Source organism: Rhamphochromis sp. 'chilingali' (assembly GCF_963969265.1).
Source record: "Rhamphochromis sp. 'chilingali' genome assembly, chromosome: 18".
Lineage (NCBI taxonomy): Eukaryota > Metazoa > Chordata > Actinopteri > Cichliformes > Cichlidae > Rhamphochromis > Rhamphochromis sp. 'chilingali'.
In genome coordinates this window covers 4,218,818-4,245,999 of record NC_137945.1, presented here as the reverse complement: position 1 = coordinate 4,245,999, position 27,182 = coordinate 4,218,818, and the positions used below count along the sequence as shown (strand labels likewise).

Here is a 27,182-nt window from a genome sequence, read left to right as displayed (position 1 = left end):
CCTATCCCAGCTGTCATGGGGCGAGAGGCGGGGTACACCCCGGACAGGTCGCCTGTCTGTCGCAGGGCTAACACACAGAGATTTTTGACGACAAAAAAAGAGATGGCCCAGGCACGAAGGACATTTGCACAGACAATACTTGAGGCCTCAGGTGTGTAATATCTTCTTCAAATGGACATATTTATTTGTGTCAAACTGATGAACACTAACATATATATATATATTATGTTTTAGTATTTGACAGTGACAACAACTGTGCCATGTGTGCAACGGTGAAACCACCTAATCCAGGACCCTCCATCATTGACTGGGTATAGTATTTTTAAAAATTGTTTTATGTTATCTTCCAAAAAATATTTGACTCTGTGTCTTTAATGATTGTAATTGATTAAAACATAGAATTATTTACGTAATGTGTTTATGAAAGTTCATATGTTTTTGTTTACAGATCCAGTGTGATAATTGCAACCGCTGGTTCCATTCTGAATGCCTGGACATGACAAATGAACAGCTCAGCAGTGCTCAGAAGACAGAGTGGAAGTGTGTGCTTTGTGTAACCTAATTCCACATGCGGTGAAAGCTACTTGAATAATCTGCTTATAGTTGTTATTGGTGTTTTGAGGAACACATGTGTAAAACACAATGTGTATAACATTCTTGCTTTGTGCACGTACTTCAAGTATTTCCTTTTTGATTTTTTGGGTTGATTTGTGTGATGACAGATAATGAATAACAATATATCTAAACTGTGTAGTAGTAATATGAGAAATCAGTAATCTGAGAAATGTAATTTCTCACCCTGACCGGTTGAGGCAGATGGCCCCGCCCCTCCCTGAGCCTGGTTCTGCCGGTGGTTTCTTCCTGTTAAAAGGGAGTTTTTCCTTCCCACTGTTGCTCATAGGGGGTCATATGATTGTTGGGTTTTTCTCTGTATGTATTATTGTAAGGTTTAACTTATTATGTAAGTGCCTTAAGTTGACTATTGTTGTGATTAAGCACTGAATAAATAATGTCTAAAACTGAAGTTGATACTTGAGGTGGTGTGTGAATGACATTTTGAAAAATTTAAATTGTGTGTGGAAAGACATTTCTTGTAGTTAAGCAAATACTTCAATGAACTCATTTTGTTTGGTAATGGAATAGGATTTAATTTTATCAGAAATCCGTACAGTAATTTTGGCTGTGGATCACAGGGTGCAGAGTGGGGGTCACCCAGAGTCATAATCCAGTGAGATATCTGCGTCACCTCTTATAGTTTTCCTGTAATCTGAGATCAAAGATGAGAATATATAGAGTATAGTACAGTAAATTGTGCAAAGTTTACTATCAATTTTCTCAAAATCCGTACAGTAATTTTGGCTGTGGATCACGGGGTGAAGAGTGGGGGTCACCCAGAGTCAGAATCCAGTGAAATATCTGCGTCACCTCTTACAGTTTTCCTGTAATCGGAGCTCAAAGATGAGAATATATAGAGTATAGTACAGTAAATTGTGCAAAGTTTACTATCAATTTTCTCAAAATCCGTACAGTAATTTTTGCTGTGGATGACAGGGTGAAGAGTGGAGATGGCCTAGATTCAGAATCCAGTGAAATATCTGCGTCACCTCTTACAGTTTTCCTGTAATCTGAGCTCAAAGATGAGAATATATTGAGTAGTACAGTAAATTGTGCAAAGTTTACTATCAATTTTCTGGAAATCCATACAGTAATTTTGGCTGTGGGTCACAGGGTGCAGAGTGGAGATGGCCTAGATTCAGAATCCAGTGAAATATCTGCGTCACCTCTTACAGTTTTCCTGTAATCTGAGCTCAAAGATGTCAATATGTAGAGTACAGTAAAGCAAAATGGGAAGATTTTACTATGAATTTTCTCAAAATCCGTACAGTAATTTTGGCTGTGGATCACAGGGTGCAGAGTGGGGGTCACCCAGAGTCATAATCCAGTGAAATATCTGCGTCACCTCTTATAGTTTTCCTGTAATCTGAGCTCAAAGATGAGGACATTAAAAGTACAGTTGAGTAAATTGGGTAAATTTTATTGTTAATTTTCTCTGAATCATACAGTAATTTGGGCTGTGGATCACAGGGGGGAAAGTGGAGATAAACCAAAACTGGGAGTGGATTGTGAAGTAAAATAGTATCAGGACACAAAACACTGCGTTTCTAAGCCAGTCTTCACCCATACCGTAATATACGTAAGAGTAGTGCAACCACATTTTCGGTGCGGCTGGCGGAGCGGCTAGCTTGACTGTGACTTCCTAAGTGAGGGCTCACTTGACCGCAGTCTTTAAGACGCCCAAGTCGAGGGTTGATGGTGTCATCAGTTTGTGCCACTGCTCTCTCGCTCCGGGATTATGAGGACACGTGCCTTCACGCTTGTGCTTAACGAAGGACGGATTTATGTTTTCTTCTCCAGACCTTTTTTTTTGGTTGTTTTATTTGCAACGCTTGGGTTGTATGAACGCTGGGCGTTATGTTGTTGAGCCGCAGCCGTTCAACCGGGCTTTTATATGGTTGTTGAAGAAGGCGTATTAAAGAACCACCGTGGATTACCGATACCAGCGTGGGTGTGTGTTCTTCCGACTAGCCTGCTAGGTGTTTTGCCGCCTCCTCTCAACCACGCAACACAACCCGACGTTACAGTATGTATTGCAGCTGCGAAGACGAACGTACGTTCTCCTGCTAGGTTACAGCTGGTAGGAAGGTGCGTTGAGTGTGTCTTTGTAATTTTAAGTTTCCATGTCAAACGAGATGAAACAGTTATTTCTGGATGCGCACTTATTTGCTGAGATTAACAATGTGTTTTTGTAAACCACGTGATGATTTAAGTCATTTAATCTTTACAGAACATGTGAGCGAGGCTAAAAGAGCAATATTTTTATGTTTAGTAAACTGACGTTTCTAAATGTAACTGCTTTTATTTTATCAGTTCTGACGAGGACAGCTGAGTGATGTTGTTGGTGAGCTTGGATTAAATCATCTCTAAACAAAGAACTTGTCCTCGTGGTGACTGACTTGGGGAGTGGAGGTCAGTGAGCTCATTGTCTCTGCTGGTCCGACTCCAACTACAAAGCCGGCCCGCTCGCCCCCTCCTGAGTCTGAGAGGAGATCCAGAGTAAGTCAGTTATAACTACACTGGTTGCTTAACTTTATCATTTTCTACAGAGTCTCTCTCTTAGCTCATTTTGGTTTTGATTTCTGCCTTCTGTTTAGCCTCTGTTTGTCTGCCTCAGTACCTTAATGTTTTATCATTTGAGTTACACTCTTTGTTTCCCTTCATATGAAGGTGATGTCTGTGGAGTGATCATGACTTCGTTAAAAATGCTGTTTTCCTTTTCCATGTTTCTTCTTTCATATTCTTTCTGACGTCTTTTCTTGTGTAAGCTGCTAACTCTTGTGATGGACATTTCTTTATTTTATGTGTTGATCATATGTTTTGACAATATGACTTTAGTAATATCTATAGTACATTTTGTGTGACTTTGTTCTACATATAGGAAAACATCAAATAAGTATTTCACAGGTTATTCCACACACAGATGGGTATTGTGAGTGAGTTGGACTGACACTCCCAGGCACCATGAGACATTAGGCAGATAGTGAGACTCCTTATCTCCAGGGAGGAGGTGTTGAGATGAAATTATTTGATGTGCCTCAATTCTATGCTGTATATTAACTAAAATGCCATATAACCGTATAGTGTAGTATTAAGTGGACATGGTCATGAAAAATAAAGGCATTAGACTACGTGTCCTTGGGGGGTGGAAAGCTGTAGACTCTCACCCACGCTTGCCTGTGAAAAAGTAGATAACAGGGGACCATCTTCTAGTGGAGATGCATTATAACTCACCTGTGCATTATAATAAAAGGTGTTGATTGCAGCTGACAGTGTCTGCAGACTTTGATAACTGTGACACCCTCGTGGTTAATCAGAGGGAAATCTGAGTCAGTGTGGATTTGGTTGTACAGCTCTCACACATACAACCTGAACTGCACATTGTAAGTGTGATGTTCTTCAAATTTGAACAAAGTAAAAACTAAAAAACTTTTTATTCACAAGTTGAACTTTTACTACTTTTATCCCCAAAATGAGCTCACTTCAAATGTTTACCACAGCATAGCGTCCCCAGGCACCTGAGACGTTTGGCAGATGGTGAAACTGTTTATCTTTGTGAGGTAAGAGGGGGCACTTGTGGATGAGCTGAAGATATAGACCTGATGTCACTGTTTGGGTTCTTTGTCATTACAGGAGAAAGAAGTGAAAGCAGGCCCAAACCTCAGCACATGGATGACATCAACCAAAAACATCCAGCACCAGCAAGTAAAGATGAGCCAGCGGCGATCCCTGTGGAAAAGACTTTTCCTGCTATGAAGCAGCCCAGAAGACGCAAGCGCGCCAACGGGGAGGAGAGAAGCTTGAGCTGTGATCAGTGTGGGAAGACCTTTACTCAGAGATGCAACTTAAAATCACATCAGCTCGTCCACACGAAATTTAAAGCTTTCAACTGTGATCTGTGTGGGATGTCTTTTACTCACAGTAGCAACTTAAAAAGACATCAGCTGATCCACACCGATGTGAAACCATTCAGCTGTGATCAGTGTGGAAAGACCTTTACTCAGAGATCCAACTTAAAAGCACATCAGCTGATCCACACCGGTGTGAAACCATTCAGCTGTGATCAGTGTGGAAAGACCTTTACTCAGATTTTTCACTTCAAATCACATCAGCTGATCCACACCGGTGTGAAACCATTCAGCTGTGATCAGTGTGGAAAGACCTTTACTCAGAGTAGCAACTTAAAAAAACATCAGCTTATCCACAGCGGTGTGAAACCATTCAGATGTGATCAGTGTGGAAAGTCTTTTCAGGATAGAGATCACTTAGAGAGACATCAGGGCATCCACAGTGAAGTTAAACCTTTCACCTGTGATCAGTGTGGAAAGGCTTTTACTGAGATTGGTAGATTAAAAACACATCAGCTCATCCACAGTGGAGAGAAACCATTCAGTTGTGATCTGTGTGGAAAGTCTTTTACTCAGATGGGCAATTTAAAAGTACATCAGCTCATCCACAGTGGAGATAAACCTCTCACCTGTGATCAGTGTGGAAAGGCTTTTGCTTACGTTAGTAACTTAAAAAGACATCAGCTCATCCACAGTGGAGATAAACCCTTCAGCTGTGAGCAGTGTGGAAAGTCTTTTACTCAGAAAGCTCACTTAAAAACACATCAGCTTATCCACTCTGGTACTAAACAATTTGTATGTGGTCAGTGTGGAAAGGCTTTTACTCACATGACTGGCTTAAAATCACATCAGCTCACCCACTCTGGAGTTAAATTATTTGTATGTGGTCAGTGTGGAAAGTCTTTCATCCATAAAACAAATCTATTGAGGCATCAGAAAACCCACAAAGTGTCCTCCTCTGAGAAAAGTGGCAGACCAATGGGACATTACTAGGGCTGCCACAAATGATTATTTTGATAGTCGACTAGTCACCGATTATTTTCCCAATTAGTCGAATAATCAGATCATGCATCCATTGGACGTAAAATGTACAGCATGCATCTGCTCTTATATAACTATCATGAGCTTACAGCTTTAAGTGTTTAAGGTCTGTGCTAACTAAGAATAGAGACAAGGTGATAGTTTATTAAATTTTAATGAAATGTGCAGATTGTTTCGGTGAAGTTTAATAAACTCCTTGCTAGGGATGGGTACCTGTATCCGGTGCCATGACGGCACCAGTTCTGACATAAACGGTAGTAACCAGACCGAAAAGAAGCGCACATTTCGGTGCTTTATTTCGGTGCTTTTATTTTCCTGAGATGTCATACACTTTAGATTCTAGCCAATCATTTTACGTTTCCGAGGATAGTACGTACGTTCTTTTGGAGCAGAGCTACAGATTAAAAATGCCCAAGGCAAAGCGGTGAAAAGTCTGGCTGTACTTCACAGCAAAATATGCAAACTCAGCAGCCTGCAACAAGTGCTTTAAGGTGATACTTTGATACTGTCAAAGGAGGTAACACCTCGAATCCGATGAAACACCTGGCGACGCATAACGGTGTTTTTTAAAGCCGAAAAATGCGCCGTATTTGATAGCTTGCTGCGAGACCTCACACCGAGCACATCTACTGCGGGTGTGGTGCCTGTGTTCGGACCCGGAGTTAGCAACATCCCCCAAAAACCCGAAGAGGGGAGTCCTGGCCCCTAGCCCTGCCAGTGTAGCAGAAATTATGATGCAGCAGCAGCCGTTCTTCTCTGCGTGAGTAGCTTAATGTTGTTCGTGTGTAATTTACGTTGAGTAGGCTAAACACGTTATTACATTAATGCATGTAAGGTGAACTAGCAAACAGCATCATATCTATTTGCGGCTGTCTTCTTGTTTGATGGCAGATACTCCCTTCACCCTGGCCAAAAAGGCTAAAATGACCAAAGAAAGATTGGAAAACAGTTAAACATGAGAGGTTTTTGGAGAAAGTTTGTGTTTTTTCCATTGATTAAGCACTGCTTCCAGCCAAGAGTGATGCCATATATGCCCCATAGCTGCAGAAAAGACTAACATTGTTATCTTTTTACAAAAAAACAGCTGAACATGAGAGGTTTTTGGACCAATTTTGTGTTCTCCATTCTTTAAGCACCGGTTTGAACACCGTTTAGGCACCGGCACCGTTTCAAAAGTACCAGTTTGGCACCGGTATCGGATAAAACCTAAACGATACCAAATCCCTACTCCTTGCTATCTAAAATATAACAGGACACCGGAGTATATTCTCGAGCATCTCACATTTCTGATAATCAGCTGTCTGCTTGACGTTTTTTCAGCTGTGTAAAAACTATAACTTTAATCTCAGCCAAACCGATTTACTCAGGAACAAATAAAATACTGAAAAAAAGCAGAACAGTAACATTTTTAAGTTATCTAAGTGACTTATATATCATGTTTAACCTGAGTAGCGAAAGATGGCGGTGGGTTTGGAAACCATTTGCCGGGAGTCCGGTGTTCTCACCGGCTCCAGGGAGCCTGTAACCCCGGCTAGCTATCGAAGTCTCCGAAAACGTCGGAGCACTTTTGAAAAAATTTGGTGTCTTGATAAACTGAGCAGATATTTGAAGTTTACACAGCTACATTCTCGCCTGAAAATATGTTAAACATTTACTTTGTGACCCAGAAAGAATGATAAGAATAAAACTGACTAGCTGCCGCCATTGTTGGAAACTGAGCTGTGCAATGAATTCTGGGACACAGCTTCTTCTTCTTCGGTGTTTAATGGCAGCTGTCATCCTTCTTCATGCAGTGCTGCCATCTTCTGTTTCAGTCCGTTATTACACGCTTAAATCCTACTACTTATTCCTGCGTCTTTTGGGATCTTACAAAGCTTCAAACGACGCCTTGACTATTAAATTAGTCGTTGGCGATTTTGATAGTCGACGTAATCGTGACTAGTCGACTAATCGTGGCAGCCCTAGACATTACCCTGACAGGGTTCATTTGAACACAGTGGGAGAAACAGGGGTCTGAACAAAAGTTCTTCTGGATGCTGCGTCAAACTTAAAAAGCTTGAGATCAGGCTTCACAATTCAACTTGTTCCAAGTTTAGCAAGTTAAACTTCACTGGCTGTGTCCACAAACAGCATACAGAGAAAAAATTACTCCCATCATCTGATCACAAGAAAAACAAAATGTCAGAAGAGTTCACCTTCTGGGTCAAACTGTCAGACCTGTTACTGTTTATTTCAGGAGTCCCCAATCCCAGTCCACGAGGGCCGGTGTCCCTGCAGGTTTTAGATCTCACTCTGGGTCAACACACCTGAATCACATGATTACTTCATTACCAGGCCTCTGGACAACGTCAAGACATGTTGAAGGGGATAATTTAACATTTTTAAATCATCTATGACGGATCAAGGACACCTCTAAACCCTGCAGGGACACCGGCCCTCGTGGACTGGGATTGGGGACCCCTGGTTTATTTGGCTATTCATCGTGAGGTAATTATCAGTGTCAGTGCTGCGCCACTTCTATTGTAACTCACATGAAATGTGTTTTAAATGGGCTCTATTGTCTTACAATATTGTGTGAGTCTGTTTTGCTCCACAAAGACACAACCCCTCCTGCAATTTTTAATGTTACAGTAAAAAAAAAGGTAAATTGATAAATTTGTGTCATTTTTAAACGGGCAGTATGTGGAAAACTAAATATTTTCTTACCCATGTGTAAAGTTTTCAGTGGTCTGTGTTTTCTTACAGGATGTGAGTGTGTTTTGCTCCATGAAGAGACAAACCTACATTTTTTTTATGTTGCAATAAAAATATTTTTATTGTAAGTCATAAATGTGTCATTTATGATAAAACTGACTTGCTGTCCCTTTGTTCTCGTGTACCTAAGTAATTGTGGGTAATATCTTGATGCATGCTCAATCATCCAGGTAAGGAAATCCCAGAAGTTGATTCTGTTCATCTGGACGTAGCGTTTTCAGTGGGACAAACGTTTCGTCACTCATCCCAGAGACTTCTTCAGTCTCAGCTGACTGCAGGTTTCTCCAATCTTATAAAGAGTACATTTGCATAATGAATGAACCCCCCCCCAGCAGGCCTGAAGGTGCCTGCTGGAGGGGGGGGGGGGGGTTTCCATGACGAAGGACTCAAAACAATATCAGAGCCTTAGTCCAAACAATTAAAAAACCCGGCTGCACCTCCAGCAGCAGCGGCACACAGTCCAACAAGCCAAGTTCTTGTGGCCAACTTGGTTGGTGGCAAATCCGGCAAGACCGTTTAGGCAGCCTCCCACGGGTTCAGTGGCACCAAAACAGTCTAGGCGGCCTGCGATGAGACCAGTGGCGGCAGCATTGCGGCTCAGGCAGCCTGCCCCGGGTCCAGTGACAGTGGTGTTACAGATCAACCGGCCTGCCCTGGGTCCTGTGGCAGTGATAACATAACGGCTCCGGTGGCTCTCAACAGCTCCTTAGCTGTTGGCCTGGAAAGTGGCCAATGATTATTGGTCTTGGCTGATGGCTGGTGTTTCGCTGCTGGACTCGGAAGCAGCGGTGCAGTCGGTGCTGGATGAGGAAGCGGGTGTGCAGGTGTGGTAGGTATGGACAGCTCGCAGACCCCCGGTGCTCAAACCTCCGACTCAGGCAGAGCGGGACCATCCGGTGCGCAGATCCTCTGCGCTCAAACTTCCACCTCAGGTTGAGCGGGCACCTCTAGTGTGCAGACCCATGTAGCTCAAACCCCCAGATTGGGCTGAATGGCGCTCTCTGGCGCACAGACCCTCGGCCCTTAAACCTCTAGCCTGGGCTAAGCAGCCCATCCGGCACGCAGACCCCCGGAGCTCAAACCTCCAGCTCTGGCTGAGCAGACCCCTCTGGCTCGCAGACCCTCGACCCTTAAACCTCCAGCTCAGGCTGAGCGCTAATGCTAAGCTCCATTCCCAATCTGGATAGTTATCATCTGGTTATGTCTGGGGATTACAACCTGGTAATGGATTCTGTTTGGGATCGCTCTTCCCAATCTTTACTAAGACCTGTTATGTGACGGCTGTGTGCAGGCAGGAAAAGGACCCAAGGTGCAGACTCCGGAGACAGATGTGAACTCAAAACAGCTTTAATGTTAAACTCAAATATAACATAACTGGAAAAAATCAAAATAAACTTACACCAGAGGACTGACAGAACACACAGCTAGGTAAACGGTAGATCGCAACACAGACACAAACACAGGGCTCAAATACACAGAGGGAGCAATCAGGGAATGGGTAACAGGAGGGAAGCACAGCTGGGGCAAATCAGGCCTAACGAGACAAGGGGAAGCAAAACCAGACACAGTAACATCAGACATGGACTTTCAAAGTAAAACAGGAAACCCATAACACAGACTGAACAAAAGACACAGACTCACATGCAAGCACTACAACAGAGGGAACAGAGACGTGGGACCAGGGCAGACACAGACACTGACTGGACACGGGGATATAGCAGACAGGGGAGACAGAGCAACTAGAGAAGACAGAGACATAAACCATAAGACAGAACTCAAAGAAACCAAAGACTAGAAATAATAAATAATAAACTCAAAAACCCTGGGTCAACGACCCAGGCATCCTAACAAGACCATCTAAATCTGTGCAAACAATTCAGTCGTTCGTAGAGCCACATAAACTTGTAGACCCTTGGAGATTTAAGTATCCCACTAGAAGGGAGTATTCATTTTACTCTAATGTGCATAAGTCATTTTCTAGGATAGATTTTTTTTCTGGTTGGCCCCTACTTACTGAGTGCTATTACAGACTGTAAATATGATCCAATTGTCATTTCTGATCATGCCCCGGTTACAGAGGTGGGTCAAGTATCCAAAAATTGTACTCAAGTAAGAGTAGCATGACTTTGAAATATTATTACTCAAGTAAAAGTGAAAAGTAGTCTTCAAAAAAGTTACTCGAGTAAGAGTAAAGTACTTGGTGAAAAGACTACTCAAGTAGCGAGTAACTGTTTGAAATGTCCGATTTATTTTATAAATGCTATCAGACAAACAAAAATAAATAAATATACAAATTTTAGTATTTCCAAAAGGAATATATGTAAAAACATCAACAAAATAAAGCACAACAATTCTAATTTCCAGATTTTCACAACATTTTTCAAACAAGCTTTTTTCACCAATACCTACAGTAAATAATATAAATATATAAACAGTGCAAACAATTTCCAGTGACAAGATTTGCTGTAAACTTTATATTCATTTTTGCTCCAAATGGCACAGCAACCTCAGAGAAAACAGAACGAGACATCTTCCTCATGTACATACAAGCCAGCTCAGTTCATCATAAATTGTATGGGTGTGCATCTATTTCTGCATATTTAGCAAAAATGTGCCATTTCTTCACTCAGTGAGGTGATGGTTAAGCTTCAGCAGCAGTTTGCTCTCAAGGTTCTTTCTGTGAAGCTGTGACTGTTTAGCAGTGAACAGGAGTCCTGCATGACTGAGAAGTCCTTCACAAGCTCCAGATGCAGGAAGAGCTGTATTGCCTTTGATTGACAGCTTCTTGATGTGAGGAACGCCATGCAATAGATCCACACCTCCAGTGAATGGACATGAAAGGTACCGCTCCAGCCCTGCATCTGGCTTTCCTAACCCCATGGATCTATCATCTTAGTCGGTTAGGCTGCTGTTTGCGCTGGCATCATCCAGCTTTGTGTCTAGGTGATGTCTGATGAAGTTGAGACCTGTGGAAAGATGTATGGTTTTCAAAAGAATCAGGTCTGGTCATTATAGTGCTGTATACACTGCAAAGCTGCGGATGTTTGGCAAGAAGATTTGATCACACTGGAGATGTTTTTTACTAACTCTTGTAGAAAAACAAAATCTTGTCATTCATATCCCGCACAAACAGTTTGCAATGAATTCCAGATTAAGTTTAAAATAAGAACGCGTGCAAGGCGAAGCAGTGCTAGCCAATAGATCCTCCTGTTTGGCTGTTACTCTGGGAAAAGACGAGAAAGACTGTGATGGAAGCGTGACTGGAGCTGCGATGTAGTCTATATAATATTTATATTGTACGAATGTGATAATTCTGTATATTGTAATAATGTGATATTATATTGTTAAAAAACGTGAAAGGTATATTGTTAGAACAATATACTTTTCACTTTTCTTTTGCCTGGGTGGCAGCTCTACGCTTCCATATCCGAGGCTTTTCAATGTGGCCTCACAAAGTTATCACGACTACAACAACCATGAAAAGAGTTGGATGGACATTGCTGCTCAATCACAGCTGCCTGGTCAGTGTTTTTCATTAGTAATTTAGCAAAGTTGACAGTGGTGGTGTGTGTCTGTGTGAGTGAGTGAAAGACAGAGAGGGAGAGTGAGAGATTGATTTTGTAGGATAAGCATTAGAGCTGGGTGATAGAACAATAACTAAATGTATTGCGAAATAACTTTTTCTCAATAGAAAAATTAAACTATTGCGATAGGCCTCATCTCTCTTGGACTCTTAAAAAAAAAAGAACAGCCAATCCAAATTAAGTTGCACAGAGAATCACTAATTCGTCATTCGGCTTTTGTCAGACTAAAGTAACTGTTAAAACTGTTTGAAAAGCTAATCTATACAACAAGGAGAGATTGAGAATTTCCTTTTAGTTCTCAGTTTATTTGATATTGACAAAAGTTAGTCAATTTTGTCTGTTCTTCTGTAAAACCAACTAAGATTTATTTATAGAATTAATATTTTGTTTCTAAGTGGAATTGACAATTTAGTCTGTTTTGTTTGTCCTATTTTGAAACTTAAACGCTTTAGCGGCTGCCTTTTGTGTAGTTTGCAATATTTGCCTTTATTTATCTGAAAAAGTCTCGTGTTCCTCAAGTACATGGGGGAACTGCGAACTGTGCTTCAGCGACTCACACATGCAGGAATTTTTAAAAGAACCAAGAGAGGCACTGAAAAGGATCTGCAACGGTGAGCTGTTTTGATTTGGGAGGATTTTCAAGCGGACCAACAGGGAAAGCCTCGCTTCCTTACTGCTGCAATTATTGGGTGCAGGTTCCTAGAAACTCAGTTTGGGTATTCTAGTGGGTGTTCTTCTTTGTCTAAAGGCGTAAATATGATGTGGGGAACATGAACAGAAGCAGTGACTGCAGCACTGCATGGCAGATTTTAATCCCTACAGCATGTTGTGTCACCAGAAAGCAAAACCTTTCCTGTGATTTCTGGTAGATTTGTTTTTTTTGTTTGTTTGTTTGTTTTAGTACCAGGCTGATTTTGCCAGATAGGTTAGGGTTGTTTTCTTTTTGTAAGAGAAACACAGGTTTATTTTTTATATATATTTAGACATGTCCTGAACAAGGCCTAATATGTTTTGTTTGTAACGGTGCACTTAGGGGGAAAAAACCTGCCAGGTATCATCCCTCTGGGGGTGATATTTTGTGTGTTGATGATGTAAAAGCAGGCCTGCAAGATCAGGAGTAAAAGTGTTATAAAATACTTTAATTGAGAGCAAATATAAGGTGAGCTTCTCTAGATTACAATGGGCTTCTGAGAAAATTCACCTACATAGGACGCTGACCATATTAGATAGTAAGTCCTCTGTTTTAAAAGGATTGTAGCGATTCAATCCATTTCAAAAGCAATAAGAATAGTTTTTATTTTTGGAATGATGAAATATTGCTGTCAGTGGATATTTAAATTCATGCGCGGTTTTCTACTATCAGCAATGATTGGTACGATTGCATGTGACTGGATGAATGCATGTGATTGGACTGTGGCTGGACTGATGATGTGGACTAAGTGTGACTGACTTGAAATTGTGAAGACGTTAACTATTTTAGCATTAGTCACTGCTAATGCCTAACCCACCCAAACAGTGAAAAAGGGTGGATGTATGTGCTTTTGTTTGCTTGTTTTTGCAGGAGCAGGAGGATGACAGAGACCAGAGGAGGGGAGACTGTAGGTTCACATGAGTGTGTGTGGGCCTTACAGACTTAACCCTTAAGCTGCTACTTTTCTGTGTTACTGATTTTGTGTGGAGAAAACTGTGTTTTCCTGGCTGCTTGTTGGTTACAGTAACACACTGTATTGTTGGAAAATGTTAAATGCTACAGGAGAAAAATGTGTATTCAATGTGAAACACATACTGTGTTAAAATCGGTATCACTCCTTTCACAGACAAGGAGGGTTGACCACATGATTTACAGCAACACCTCTGGAATCTGTTGATCCAGGCCCGACCTGCGAGGAAACACCACTGGCTAATGTTTTTTTTCCCTCTCTAAGGGTTCTGGCGTCACGCAGGCAGACATGAGTGAAATGAAGCAGATTGTGCAGTGATTACTCATTATCATATCGTTATTCATTTTAAGGTGTTGAGCTCAAAGTGTGAAAACAAGTGAGTGACATTACTTAAGATAAAACTACTGTAACCAGTAACTTAATTAAACACATGGGATGATCCATGGTTTGAGCAAATTATGGTAACAGTAGTGTTTTAATGATTTGGGGAAATAAACTGCATATGACACACTTTTGTCTGTGTTGGATGCCTTATTACTCTCATAACCTACAGTTGTTCGTAAGTGTGAAGTTTGTATTTACTCACCAATTTTGGTTTCTAGGTAATTGTGGTGTGGATGCAGGCTCCAGGCAGAGCCAAGAGTTAGACCCACTTGACATGACATTAATGCTGATTTTAGTCTTTAACAGGGCTGAAGCAAAATTACTCCGGAGGAGGAGCCCTGATGTTGTCTGAGAATTTGTGTAACTAACCTTTTCCTTTTTGTTATTCTCCTAGTTCTGATGAGTTGACTCATGGGAGAGACCACGTGTCAAACGGAGGGATTCTAGGTTTAAACAATGTTTTCTATGTTTTCCATGAGTTTTTTCATGGTGTTTTTGTCCATGGCTTTTTACTGTGATTTGTGGGATTAACCGTTCATGTACAGGTATTAAACCTCTACAGGGGGGTTAAGTCCATGTTCAGATAAGGTTTTGATGATCTATAAGTAAACTTCACTGAACTGAAAGGAAAATGTGGTTTGAAGCCTCGCTTCTGTCAGTCTGCCCATGACTGTAGCTGCCTCCACCAGTGTGTGAATGTGAGAGTGAATGAATAGTGGAATTGTAAAGCGCTTTGAGGGTCTCGAAAAGTGCTATATAAATGCAATTCATTATTATTATTATTATGATGATGGTTGACGTGTTTTCTAAATGGTTAGAAGTTTTTCCTCCTAGTGAAGAGATACAGGTGCAGCAGCCAGAGTATTGCTGGAAGAAATCATCCCAAGGGTGGAATCTCCTGACTGAGTCTGCGTGCTGATCAGAAGTCTTCAGAGACCCAGCAAGAACAGGGACCATTCATAACAGAGCTGACAGCCCAGGCAGTGGTTAAGGTCAAAGGTCATGGGGTTTGGGGCCCTACTAGTCATCATGAGAAGATTCCAGAACCACAGCAATAACCATAAAGCTGCGTTGGAACGAGAGGGTGAGGGCTGAAAAGAGCGCCCTCCTCCAACAAGAGCGTGCTGAGCTCCAACTCAGCGACTGCAGAGTGAGACTCTGTGGCACCCAAGAGGGATCAGCGAATGAATGCAGATCACATCTGCTTAAAACAGCCAATCAGTTTCCCTGGAAAGCTTAGTGTGTTTTCAAGTTACGGAGGTTGTTGTTGTGACGTTAATAATCATTTTATAAATGATATGCATTTACATGATTCTCCGAACATCACAAACTCTGTTAGAGTCCTGAGCATGAGTAAAAGTGATTGGAGTAATTATAGCATGCATGTTTTACAGCAACTTGTGTGCATTTTGTAGGGTAGGTAGACTGATTATCTAGCATGTCAGTTCCTGATGCGTAAGTGCATTAGGCCCTCATTGTCTGAGTAAACATAGTGTGGGATTATAATATGATCTTATGCCATGTTATACCCCTAATTAAAGATTGTGAAATCATTATGTAGTTTTAGTTTGTAGTATTCTCCTGAATTAGAAGAAGGTGATAACTATTACAGTTATTAAACTGATTTGTATTACGTTAGACTGCTGATTCAGTGTGAATGAATGATATTGTTTATGATGCATTATACTGCTGAGTTATAAGAAACACGGTTTTCAGAGAGTCAGGTCCTTGCTTTTTCTGATAGTGGAGGAGACAGAGAGCACATTCCACGGGAGACTACACCCCCACCGTTGTTGAAGGCAGACAAAACAGGGAGCCAAGGCCATAAGTCAGGCTCGCTAGGAGTTAGAAAGAATGTGAATGTTTAGGTTTTTACGACTAGGTGCAGGCCACTAGAGGCTATAAGAGTTTGAGTAACCCTCCACCAGTTTGAGATTTGCTGTGACCCTCTTCATGCATGTCTCCCCATCTGGATGGTTTATGCTCGTAAAGTGTTCAATTGTATGTAATAAAAGATTGTTGATTGAGCATTTGTACACCGAATATTGTCCATCCTTCAGCCCAAAGATCGAAAGAATTGGGAGAATTTAACAATAGTAACAGTCGTGAGTTCTTTTGACATGTGTACTCAATTTTTACACATTTGACACCGTAAAGATTGGATTTTTGGTTTATCCCATTTCATTGAGGGGTTTTGATCGGCCTCAAAAATGCTGGAAGCACTAAAGAAGGAAGTCGTTCTTCCAGAGTTGTGGTTGTTTTGGTTTCCCCAATCACTGATGTGGGCACAGTAAAGATAATTGTAAATGCCTTGGAGAGGGTTCACACCTTTTAAACGGGCTGATGGCCCTACAATAGTAAAGAGTACAGTACGCTGCATAGACAGAGAGGAAAGATCTATAATTCTGTTGCAAAATGTAGCTCAGAAGTGTTGGCTGTGTGGAAACTCATGGCTACTTTTGGGTTTTACTTTAAAACTCGAGAAGCACTAACATCAGTGTTAGTATATGTTTGTGCTATTCATTTGCCTACAGGTTCGGACATTCACTGTCCCTGATGGCAAACATCTGGACAGGGCAAAGCAAATGGCACAAAGGAGTGTGTGATGTTTGGTGAGACATGTGTGCCTCAATCCCTAATAACACTGGGGAAGAGGGTCTTTTACAGAAACAGTTAATAAATTGGGAGATTTAATGATAAAGTGGGAAATATATCACACACCTAAAAACTTCCTTATCTTAACAACGGGTTCTTATGAGAGAGCCGCTTGATGTAACTAAGACATATAACCTGTCTATTTCATACATTCGAGAACAGTGGGAGAATGATTTGGGTGCTGTGGTGGCAGATTTCTTTTCTCATGTATTAATCACACATTTAATCATATCACATTAGTTATAGTAATATCACTTTCTCACTTTACTATAGTAAGAGCACTCCTGTCACTAGTTTACATGCATGCGGAAAGTTAACACAGTGAGGCCAATGTAGTGGGAGACATTAAACAGATAGTGAGACTCCTTCTGCTTATCAGGGATGTAAATTCTTAGGTGAAGGCTAAGCAGAAAACAAGGTCATAATTCTCTCTGTGAGGGAGGAGTTATAGCCCCCTGTGAGAGGGGCCAACATGTGAGGTTGTGGAATGTTCATTGTCTGTGTGGGCGGTGGCCACAATCCGGAGATGGTCCCGGTGTTTCACTGGGATGCTCTCTCCACATCGCAATGTGTTTATTAAACCCACTTCAAATCAAGCTCGCTGGGTGTGTTGCAGGTTATTGTTAAATTTTCCACGACAGTGCCCAGCTGTCTGACAAAGAGTGAGATATGGCTCTTACCAGGGTCCATTCGTCTTCTATATGTTCAAGACACTCCCTAATACAATTCAAAGTGTTACACAGGTTACATTTTTCAAAAGTTAAACTAGCAAAAATATTTCCGAACATAGACATAGACCCATCGTGTGATAGATGCAAACAGACTCCAGCTACTTCCCTTCATATGTTTTGGTCCTGTCCGAAAATTGCTCCTTTCTGGTCATCATTTTTTGAAGTCATCTCTAAAGCCTATGCCTATAACATCTCGCCTCCCCCTTGGTGACAGTTTTTGGTTGTTTCTCTGGTATTGTGACTTCTGTTCCCCCTGCCCATTTACAGAGGGTCATTGCGTTTTTGTCATTATTAGCGAGACGCCTGATTTTATTTAAATGGAAGTCTACTACTGCTCCATCACACCACCGCTGGATAACGGATGTTATGCAAAATGTCAAACTGGAAAAAATCAGATGTACTCTGAACGGATCCATCGGCAAATTCCACACAACGTGGAACCCTCTGTTAACATACGTCAACAATTTATCCGGTCTGGAACTGGAATCTTCAGTGTTTTTGTTTGCCCTAGAACAGTCCTGTAAAAACAATAGAGAGGTGCACCCCCCTCCCCCCTTTCTTTTTCTTTTTTTTGCTGTTGTTGCTGTGCTTTTTGTTTGTTTTTTTGTTTGTTTGTTTGTTTTGTTTTTTGTTTCCCTTTTCCCGTCTTGGTATTATCTGTCTTTATGATCTGTGGGATTGTTGTTTTGTGGTTTTCTGTAAAATAATAGGAATGCTATGTATGATAATTGGAAAACTACAAGTGTTAAAAAAAAGAATTACTACTACATTGAAAGCTGTTATAGTACGTCTTAAACTCATAGACATTTGGAGATTCAAATATCCTCATTCCAAAACGTTTACTTAGTGCAACCTTTTGGTTAGTTTTGGAAAGTTTTGATAGCGATAGCATAGATGTAGGTGGCCTTCGCCAGCAACAGATCATAAAGCCGTATTAAAATAAATTTAACTTCCCCTAAATCTTCTGTTGTTAAATCTACATATTGGAAACTCAACAGCTCTTTTTTAGAGAAAGATGATGTGAAAAAGGATCTTAAAGAACTGATCTCAAACTATTGATCTATAGCTCGAGAAAAATTAAAGTTTGCAAATAACTGGGAATTATTAAAATTTGAAATTGACAAATATTTAAGGAAGGTTGGCAGCCTTAATGTGAAATCGAAAAGATTAGAGGAAGAAAAATCAATCTCTCAAATTGACACTAATTGAAGAGGATAAATTGAACCTTGCTAAATTACAAGATAAATTAGATGGCTTATACTCAGTGTTTTGCTTGTAAATAAATAACTGAAAAGTGGGACGTCCGTATTTATTCAGCCCCACTGTTCGCTTCAACAGTGCTCCGTGGGATGTTCAAGGCCTGGGAAATCTTTTTGTAGCCTAAGCCTGCTTTAAATTTTCAATAATTTTATCTCTGACCTGTCTGGTGTCTAAATCGAATCGAGAATCTGTGGCAAGATCTGAAAACTGCTGTTCACAAACCCTGTCTATGTAATCTGACTGAGCTGGAGCTGTTTTGCAAAGAAGAATGGGGAAAAATTTCAGTCTCTAGATGTGCAAAGCTGGTAGAGACATACCCTAAAAGACTGGCAGCTGTAATTGCAGAAAAAGGTGGTTCTACAAAGGTGGGGTGACCATGGCTCAGCGGTTGGGAAGCGCATCTGTAACCAGAAGGTCACCGGTTCGATCTCTCTGTCCTGGTCATCGTGTCCTTGGGCAAGACACTTTACCCTACCGGCCAGAGGGGCCGATGGCGCGGTATAGCAGCCTCGCTTCTGTCAGTCTGCCCCAGGGCAGCTGTGGCTGCAACCTGCTTGCCTCCACCAGTGTGTGAATGTGAAAGTGAATGAATAGTGGAATTGTAAAGCGCTTCGGGTGCCTTGAAAAGCGCTATATAAATGCAATCCATTATTATCATTACAACGTATTGACTCAGGGGGCTGAATAATTACGCACTCCCCACTTTTCAGTTATTTATTTGTAAAAAAATGTGTGGAATCATGTTTGATTTTCATTACACTTCTTACGTGTACACCACCTTATGTTCGTCTTTCACGTGGAATAAAAATAAAATGGATTCATGTTTGTGGCTGTAATGTGACAAAATGTGGGAAAGTTCAAGGGGGCGTGTACAACCCTTTAAATAAAGAAGTGCTTGTGCTTCCTCTTTAAGATCTCCCGGATTACACTGAGGGTGGTATCGTGCACGTCTCCCACATATGTGCTTAATACATAATTGTTGTGTACTGGACCTGATCTGAGTATTGGTTGTTTGTTCTCAGCCCAACATAAAACAATCGCGACAAGAGGCTCAGCATGACCTCATTAAAAATGCTCCGTTTTCTTTTTCCACTTCTCTTCTTTCATATTCTTTCTAACGTCTTTTCTTGTGTAAGCTGCTAACTCTTGTGATGGACATTTCTTTATTTTATGTGTTGATCATATGTTTCGACAATATGACTTTAGTAATATCTATAGTACATTTTGTGTGGTTTTGTTTTACACATAGGAAAACATCAAATATGTATTTCACAGGTTATTCCACACACAGATGGGTATTGTGAGTGAGTTGGACTGACACTCCCAGGCACCATGAGACATTAGGCAGATAGTGAGACTCCTCCTTATCTCCAGGGAGGAGGTGTTGAGATGAAAATATTTGAAGTGCCTCAATTCTATGCTGTATATGAACTAAAATGCCATATAACCGAATAGTGTAGTATTAAGTGGACATGGCCCTGAAAAATAAAGACATTAGACTACGTGTCCTTGGGGGGTAGAAAGCTGTAGACCAGCGGTCCCCAACCTTTTTTGCACCACGGACAATATTTTCCTGCCTGACAATATTTTCATGGACCAGCTTTGTGAGGTAAGAGGGGGCACTTGTGGATCAGCTGAAGATATAGACCTGATGTCACTGTTTGGGTTCTTTGTCATTACAGGAGAAAGAAGTGAAAGCAGGCCCAAACCTGAGCACATGGATGACATCAACCAAAAACATCCAGCACCAGCAAGTAAAGATGAGCCAGCGGCGATCCCTGTGGAAAAGACTTTTCCTGCTATGAAGCAGCCCAGAAGACGCAAGCGCGCCAACGGGGAGGAGAGAAGCTTGAGCTGTGATCAGTGTGGGAAGACCTTTACTCTGAAAGGTCATTTAAAGAGACATCAGCTCGCCCACACTGGATTTAAAGCTTTCAACTGTGATCAGTGTGGAAAGTCTTTTACTCGGATTGATAGGTTAAAAAGACATCAGCGCAGCCACAGATTGGTAGCTTGAAATCACATCAGCTGATCCACACCAGTGTGAAACCATTCAGCTGTGATCAGTGTGGACAGTCTTTTGCTCACATCAGTAGCTTAAAAGAGTAAACATTTGGGTAGGGCTTGAGGGTCGACACTCCATACCAGTTGGTGGCGGTAACGCACCATTTTATTGTTTGCAAACCGCCAATAAAGCTGAAGAAGAAGAAGAAGAAGAAGCAGGGCAGCAGACGAAGAGGAAGGAGGAGTGTGCGTACTGTGCTCTTTGCTGTGTCTTTCCGCCGTTTTAAAAATGGGCACTTTTTGAAGAACCCGCATCAAAGTATTGTGGAGAAGCGTCGTGTTAAATCTAATTGATGAACGGCTTTTTGTGAGGTATGTATTGCAGCTGCGAAGACGAACGTACGTTCTCCTGCTAGGTTACAGCTGGTAGGAAGGTGCGTTGAGTGTGTCTTTGTAATTTTAAGTTTCCATGTCAAACGAGATGAAACAGTTATTTCTGGATGCGCACTTATTTGCTGAGATTAACAATGTGTTTTTGTAAACCACGTGATGATTTAAGTCATTTAATCTTTACAGAACATGTGAGCGAGGCTAAAAGAGCAATATTTTTATGTTTAGTAAACTGACGTTTCTAAATGTTACTGCTTTTATTTCATTAGTTCTGACGAGGACAGCTGAGTGATGTTGTTGGTGAGCTTGGATTAAATCATCTCTAAACAAAGAACTTGTCCTCGTGGTGACTGACTTGGGGAGTGGAGGTCAGTGAGCCCATTGTCTCTGCTGGTCCGACTCCAACTACAAAGCCGGCCCGCTCGCCCCCTCCTGAGTCTGAGAGGAGATCCAGAGTAAGTCAGTTATAACTACACTGGTTGCTTAACTTCATCATTTTCTACAGGGTCTCTCTCTTAGCTCATTTTGGTTTGATTTCTGCCTTCTGTTTAGCCTCTCTGTTTGTCTGCCTCAGTACATTAATGTTTTATCATTTGAGTTACACTCTCTGTTTCCCTTCATATGAAGGTGATGTCTGTGGAGTGATCATGACCTCGTTAATAATCCTCTGTTTTCCTTTTCCACTTCTCTTTCATATTCTTTCTGACGTCTTTTCTTGTGTAAGCTGCTAACTCTTGTGATGGACATTTCTTTATTTTATGTGTTGATCATATGTTTTGACAATATCACTTTAGTAATATCTATAGTACATTTTGTGCGACTTTGTTCTACATATAGGAAAACATCAAATAAGTATTTCACAGGTTATTCCACACACAGATGGGTATTGTGAGTGAGTTGGACTGACACTCCCAGGCACCATGAGACATTAGGCAGATAGTGAGACTCCTTATCTCCAGGGAGGAGGTGTTGAGATGAAAATATTTGAAGTGCCTCAATTCTATGCTGTATATTAACTAAAATGCCATATAACCGAATAGTGCAGTATTAAGTGGACATGGCCATGAAAAATAAAGGCATTAGACTACGTGTCCTTGGGGGGTGGAAAGCTGTAGACTCTCACCCACGCTTGCCTGTGAAAAAGTAGATAACAGGGGACCATCTTCTAGTGGAGATGCATTATAACTCACCTGTGCATTAGAATAAAAGGTGTTCATTGCAGCTGACAGTGTCTACAGACTTTGATAACTGTGTCACCCTCGTGGTTAATCAGAGGCAAATCTGAGCCAGTGTGGATTTGGTTGTACAGCTCTCACACATACAACCTGAACTGCACATTGTAAGTGTGATGTTCTTCAAATTTGAACAAAGTAAAAACTAAAAAACTTTTTATTCACAAGTTGAACTTTTACTACTTTTATCCCCAAAATGAGCTCATGTTGTGAAATCAGTTTTACCCCGGTTCTTTTTATTCCTCGAGCATCCAGAGATGGCTCCGGACTCAGTAGTCATTTTCACAAAATCTTTATTCATCTTCATTTAAGCATGCACTTCTAGAAGGGAAGACGAGGCCGATGTCCCTCTGCAAAAATCTTCACCCCTTTGTTAGTTACAGCCAGCTTTATAGAGGCTGTCATAAAACCCCCTACGGTGTGCTGCAAACTCTGTGTCTGTGTCTATGTGCACGAGCACATGAATGCCTACATGTGCGCGTTCCCGCGTGCCTATATGAGTGCTCGTGTGTGACTGTGTGCACATGAGTGATGTTGTGATATTTTGATACCATGGTAGCATTTACAGGATAATGTTTTGTGGTGATGTTGTGCAGAGAAACTGCTACTCAATAAGGCCCATTTACTAGTTGTTTTTCTCTTTCTCTGTGACCCAAGAATTAATGTGTAAGACTCACAGGCTGGTACCCCAAGGTCGAAAACACCACAGAGACGAGACCACTTCCTTACTCCCATCCTCCCTTTTTCTTTATCTCCTGGAAAAGGCTCGTTAAAGGCCAGGTGGTTTGTTTCAGAATTCACTAATGAAAGAACTCTGTATTCTATGTCTAGGAGTGTATTTTGCTGGGATGATCATAAATTGTAGCTGAACTGATAAACTACACAAGGGATACTTTGCTCAGAAGGCAGGAAGACGTTTCCTTATTTAGTCTGTACCGGTTTGAACTGGGAAAGCTGACACACGAACCTTTTTTTCTCTATATAAACTGCTGTGTACCAAATAAACCTTTGAGTTGATTCTGGGAAAGCAATCTGAACAGTCTCTGTATCACTTTGTTCTCCTAACTGCTCCCGATATCGTAACTAACCCAGCTGAACGGCATACCAGAGTGTTACTTTGAATAATTAGGAGTCTTATAAGGAAAGGACAAAACTCTGCTTATCGCTCACGCCTTGGAGGAAACCGGGGACGGAAATTTCCTTCAAGTGAGTGTGCGTGTGGATGTGTGTGCGTGACAGTTAAAACACTGTGGGTGTAGGTAACTCCCTAGAGGTCATAAAACCCCTCTCACTTCCAGACCACAGTTATCCAGTTACAATGTTGAAACCCCCACCCTAAAACATCCTCTGGGGAATTTCCACTCAGTGGGGGAGAAGCCTTCTACAATCTACTCCTAAGTTCACAACACAGTGAGGCCTTTATTACTTTAAGGGCAGTGTCTCTACAATAGTTCTACATTCTATGATAACACATTTCTAAACTCTAAATCAGCTAAACATTCTACACTCACTTCAAATATTTACCACAGCATAGCGTCCCCAGGCACCTGAGACGTTTGGCAGATGGTGAAACTGTTTATCTTTGTGAGGTAAGAGGGGGCACTTGTGGATGAGCTGAAGGTATAGACCTGATGTCACTGTTTGGGTTCTTTGTCATTACAGGAGAAAGAAGTGAAAGCAGGCCAAAACCTGAGCACATGGATGACATCAACCAAAAACATCCAGCACCAGCAAGTAAAGATGAGCCAGCGGCGATCCCTGTGGAAAAGACTTTTCCTGCTATGAAGCAGCCCAGAAGACGCAAGCGCGCCAACAGGGAGGAGAGAAGCTTGAGCTGTGATCAGTGTGGAAAGACCTTTACTCAGAGATGCAACTTAAAATCACATCAGCTCGTCCACACGAAATTTAAAGCTTTCAACTGTGATCTGTGTGGGATGTCTTTTACTCACAGTAACAACTTAAAAAGACATCAGCTGATCCACACCGATGTGAAACCATTCAGCTGTGATCAGTGTGGAAAGTCTTTTATTCAGAAATATCATTTAAAGATACATAAGCTGATCCACAGCAGTGTGAAACCATTCAGCTGTGGTGAGTGCGGAAAGTCTTTTATTCAGAGTAACCGCTTAAAAGCACATCAGCTCGTCCACAGTGAAGTTAAACCATTCAGCTGTGATCAGTGTGGAAACACCTTTACTCAGAGATGCAGCTTAAAAGTACATCAGCGCCTCCACACTGCATTTAAAGCTTTATGCTGTGATCAGTGTGGGAAGTCTTTTACTCACAAAGGTCACTTAAAGAGACATTATAAGATCCATGTTGGAGGTAAATCATTTGTCTGTGATCAGTGTGGAAAGTCTTTTCATTATAGAGATCACTTAGAGAGACATCAGGGCGTCCACAGTGAAGTTAAACCTTTCACCTGTGATCAGTGTGGAAAGGCTTTTACTGAGATTGGTAGATTAAAAACACATCAGCTCATCCACAGTGGAGAGAAACCATTCAGTTGTGATCTGTGTGGAAAGTCTTTTACTCAGATGGGCAATTTAAAAACACATCAGCTTATCCACAGTGGAGATAAACCTCTCAGCTGTGATCAGTGTGGAAAGGCTTTTGCTTACGTTGGTAACTTAAAAAGACATCAGCTCATCCACAGTGGAGATAAACCTTTCAACTGTGAGCAGTGTGAACAGTCTTTTACTCACATTGCTGCCTTGAAATCACATCAGCTCACCCACTCTGGTACTAAACAATTTGTATGTGGTGACTGTGGAAAGGCTTTTACTCACATGAATGGCTTAAAATCACATCAGCTCATCCACTCTGGTGCTAAACAATTTGTATGTGGTCAGTGTGGAAAGGCTTTTACTTACATGACTGGCTTAAAATCACATCAGCTCATCCACAGTGGAGATAAACCTTTCAGCTGTGAGCAGTGTGGAGAGTCTTTTACACACATTGCTGCCTTGAAATCACATCAGCTCACCCACTCTGGTACTAAACAATTTGTATGTGGTGACTGTGGAAAGGCTTTTACTCACATGACTGGCTTAAAATCACATCAGCTCATCCACTCTGGTGCTAAACAATTTGTATGTGGTCAGTGTGGAAAGGCTTTTACTTACATGACTGGCTTAAAATCACATCAGCTCACCCACTCTGGAGTTAAATCATTTGTATGTGGTCAGTGTGGAAAGTCTTTCATCCATAAAACAAATCTATTGAGGCATCAGAAAACCCACAAAGTGTCCTCCTCTGACAAGGTGATAGTTTATTAAATTTTAATGAAATGTGCAGATTGTTTCGGTGAAGTTTAATAAACTCCTTGCTATCTAAAATATAACAGGACACCGGAGTAAATTCTCGAGCATCTCACACTTCTGATAATCAGCTGTCTGCTTGACGTTTATTCAGCTGTGTAAAAACTATAACTTTAATCTCAGCCAAACCGATTTACTCAGGAACAAATAAAATACAAAAAAACCCCGAACAGTAACATTTTTAAGTTATCTAAGTGACTTATATATCATGTTTAACCTGAGTAGTGAGAGACGCCGGTGGGTTTGAAAAACGATTTGCCGGGAGTCCGGTGTTCTCACCGGTTCGCTATCGAGCTTTTGAAAAAATGTGGTGTCTTGATAAAGTGAGCAGATATTTGAAGTTTACACAGCTACATTCTCGCCTGAAAATATGTTAAACGTTTATTTTGTGACCCAGAAAGAATAATAAGAATAAAACTGACTAGCTGCCGCCATTGTTGGAAACTGAGCTGTGCTATGAATTCTGGGACACAGCTTCTTCTTCTTCGGGGTTTAATGGCAGCTGTCATCCTTGTACATGCAGTGCTGCCATCTTCTGTTTCAGTCCGTTATTACACTCTTAAATCCTACTACTTATTCCTGCGTCTTTTGGGATCTTGCAAAGCTTCAAACGACGCGTCGACTATTAAATTAGTTGTCGGCGTAATCGTGACTAGTCGACTAATCGTGGCAGCCCTAGACATTACCCTGACAGGGTTCATTTGAACACAGTGGGAGAAACGGGGGTTTGAACAAAAGTTCTTCTGGATGCTGCGTCAAACTTAAAAAGCTTGAGATCAGGCTTCACAATTCAACTTGTTCCAAGTTTAGCAAGTTAAACTTCACTGGCTGTGTCCACAAACAGCATGCAGAGCAAACATTACTCCCATCATCTGATCACAAGAAAAGCAAAATGTCAGAACAGTTCACCTTCTGGATCAAACTGTCAGACCTGTTACTGTTTATTTGGCTGTTCATCGTGAGGTAATTATCAGTGTCAGTGCTGCGCCACTTCTGTTGTAACTCACATGAAATGTGTTTTAAATGGGCTCTATTGCCGTACAATATTGTGTGAGTCTGTTTTGCTCCACAAAGACACAACCCCTCCTGCAATTTATAATGTTACAGTAAAAAAAAAGGTAAATTGATAAATTTGTGTCATTTTTAAACAGGCAGTATGTGGAAAATTAAATATTTTCTTACCCATGTGTAAAGTTTTCAGTGGTCTGTGTTTTCTTACAGGATGTGAGTGTGTTTTGCTCCATGAAGAGACAAACCTACATTTTTTTTTATGTTGCAGTAAAAATATTTTTATTGTAAGTCATAAATTGTAGTCATTTTATCTAGACAGTATGTAAAAGATTAACTGAATCCTATGAAAAATAAAATGTAGAAAGATGTGATGTATCTTTCCGGGGTTTTTTTTCTGAATAATTACACACTGCTTAAAATTAATTGCAGTATAAATTTTTTTTTCTTCCTCTGTAAGAAACTGACTTGCTGTCCCTTTGTTCCCGTGTACCTAAGTAATTGTGGGTAATATCTTGATGCATGCTCAATCATCCAGGTAAGGAAATCCCAGAAGTTGATTCTGTTCATCTGGACGTAGCGTTTTCAGTGGGACAAACGTTTCGTAACTCATCCCAGAGACTTCTTCAGTCTCAGCTGACTGCAGGTTTCTCCAATCTTATAAAGAGTATGTTTGCATACTAATGAACAATGGG

The 27,182-nt window shown here is 41.1% G+C and overlaps 2 long non-coding RNA genes across 5 annotated transcripts; both read left to right on the top strand.

The window, feature by feature from the left end:
* Positions 1 to 2,292: 2,292 nt before the first annotated feature.
* LOC308386374 lies at positions 2,293 to 26,861 on the top strand. Of its 4 annotated transcripts, none has more exons than XR_013969779.1 (5): positions 2,293 to 2,641; positions 2,929 to 3,114; positions 20,216 to 20,909; positions 21,197 to 21,382; positions 23,822 to 26,861. It is a non-coding gene; the product is annotated as an uncharacterized lncRNA (long non-coding RNA). The 4 variants fall into 4 exon arrangements; XR_013969780.1 differs by having other exon boundaries at positions 2,293 to 2,668; XR_013969781.1 differs by having other exon boundaries at positions 2,293 to 2,703.
* On the top strand, positions 3,215 to 4,443 carry LOC308386377. The gene is made up of 3 exons (XR_013969787.1): positions 3,215 to 3,998; positions 4,116 to 4,175; positions 4,249 to 4,443. It is a non-coding gene; the product is annotated as an uncharacterized lncRNA (long non-coding RNA).
* Positions 26,862 to 27,182: the final 321 nt, after the last annotated feature.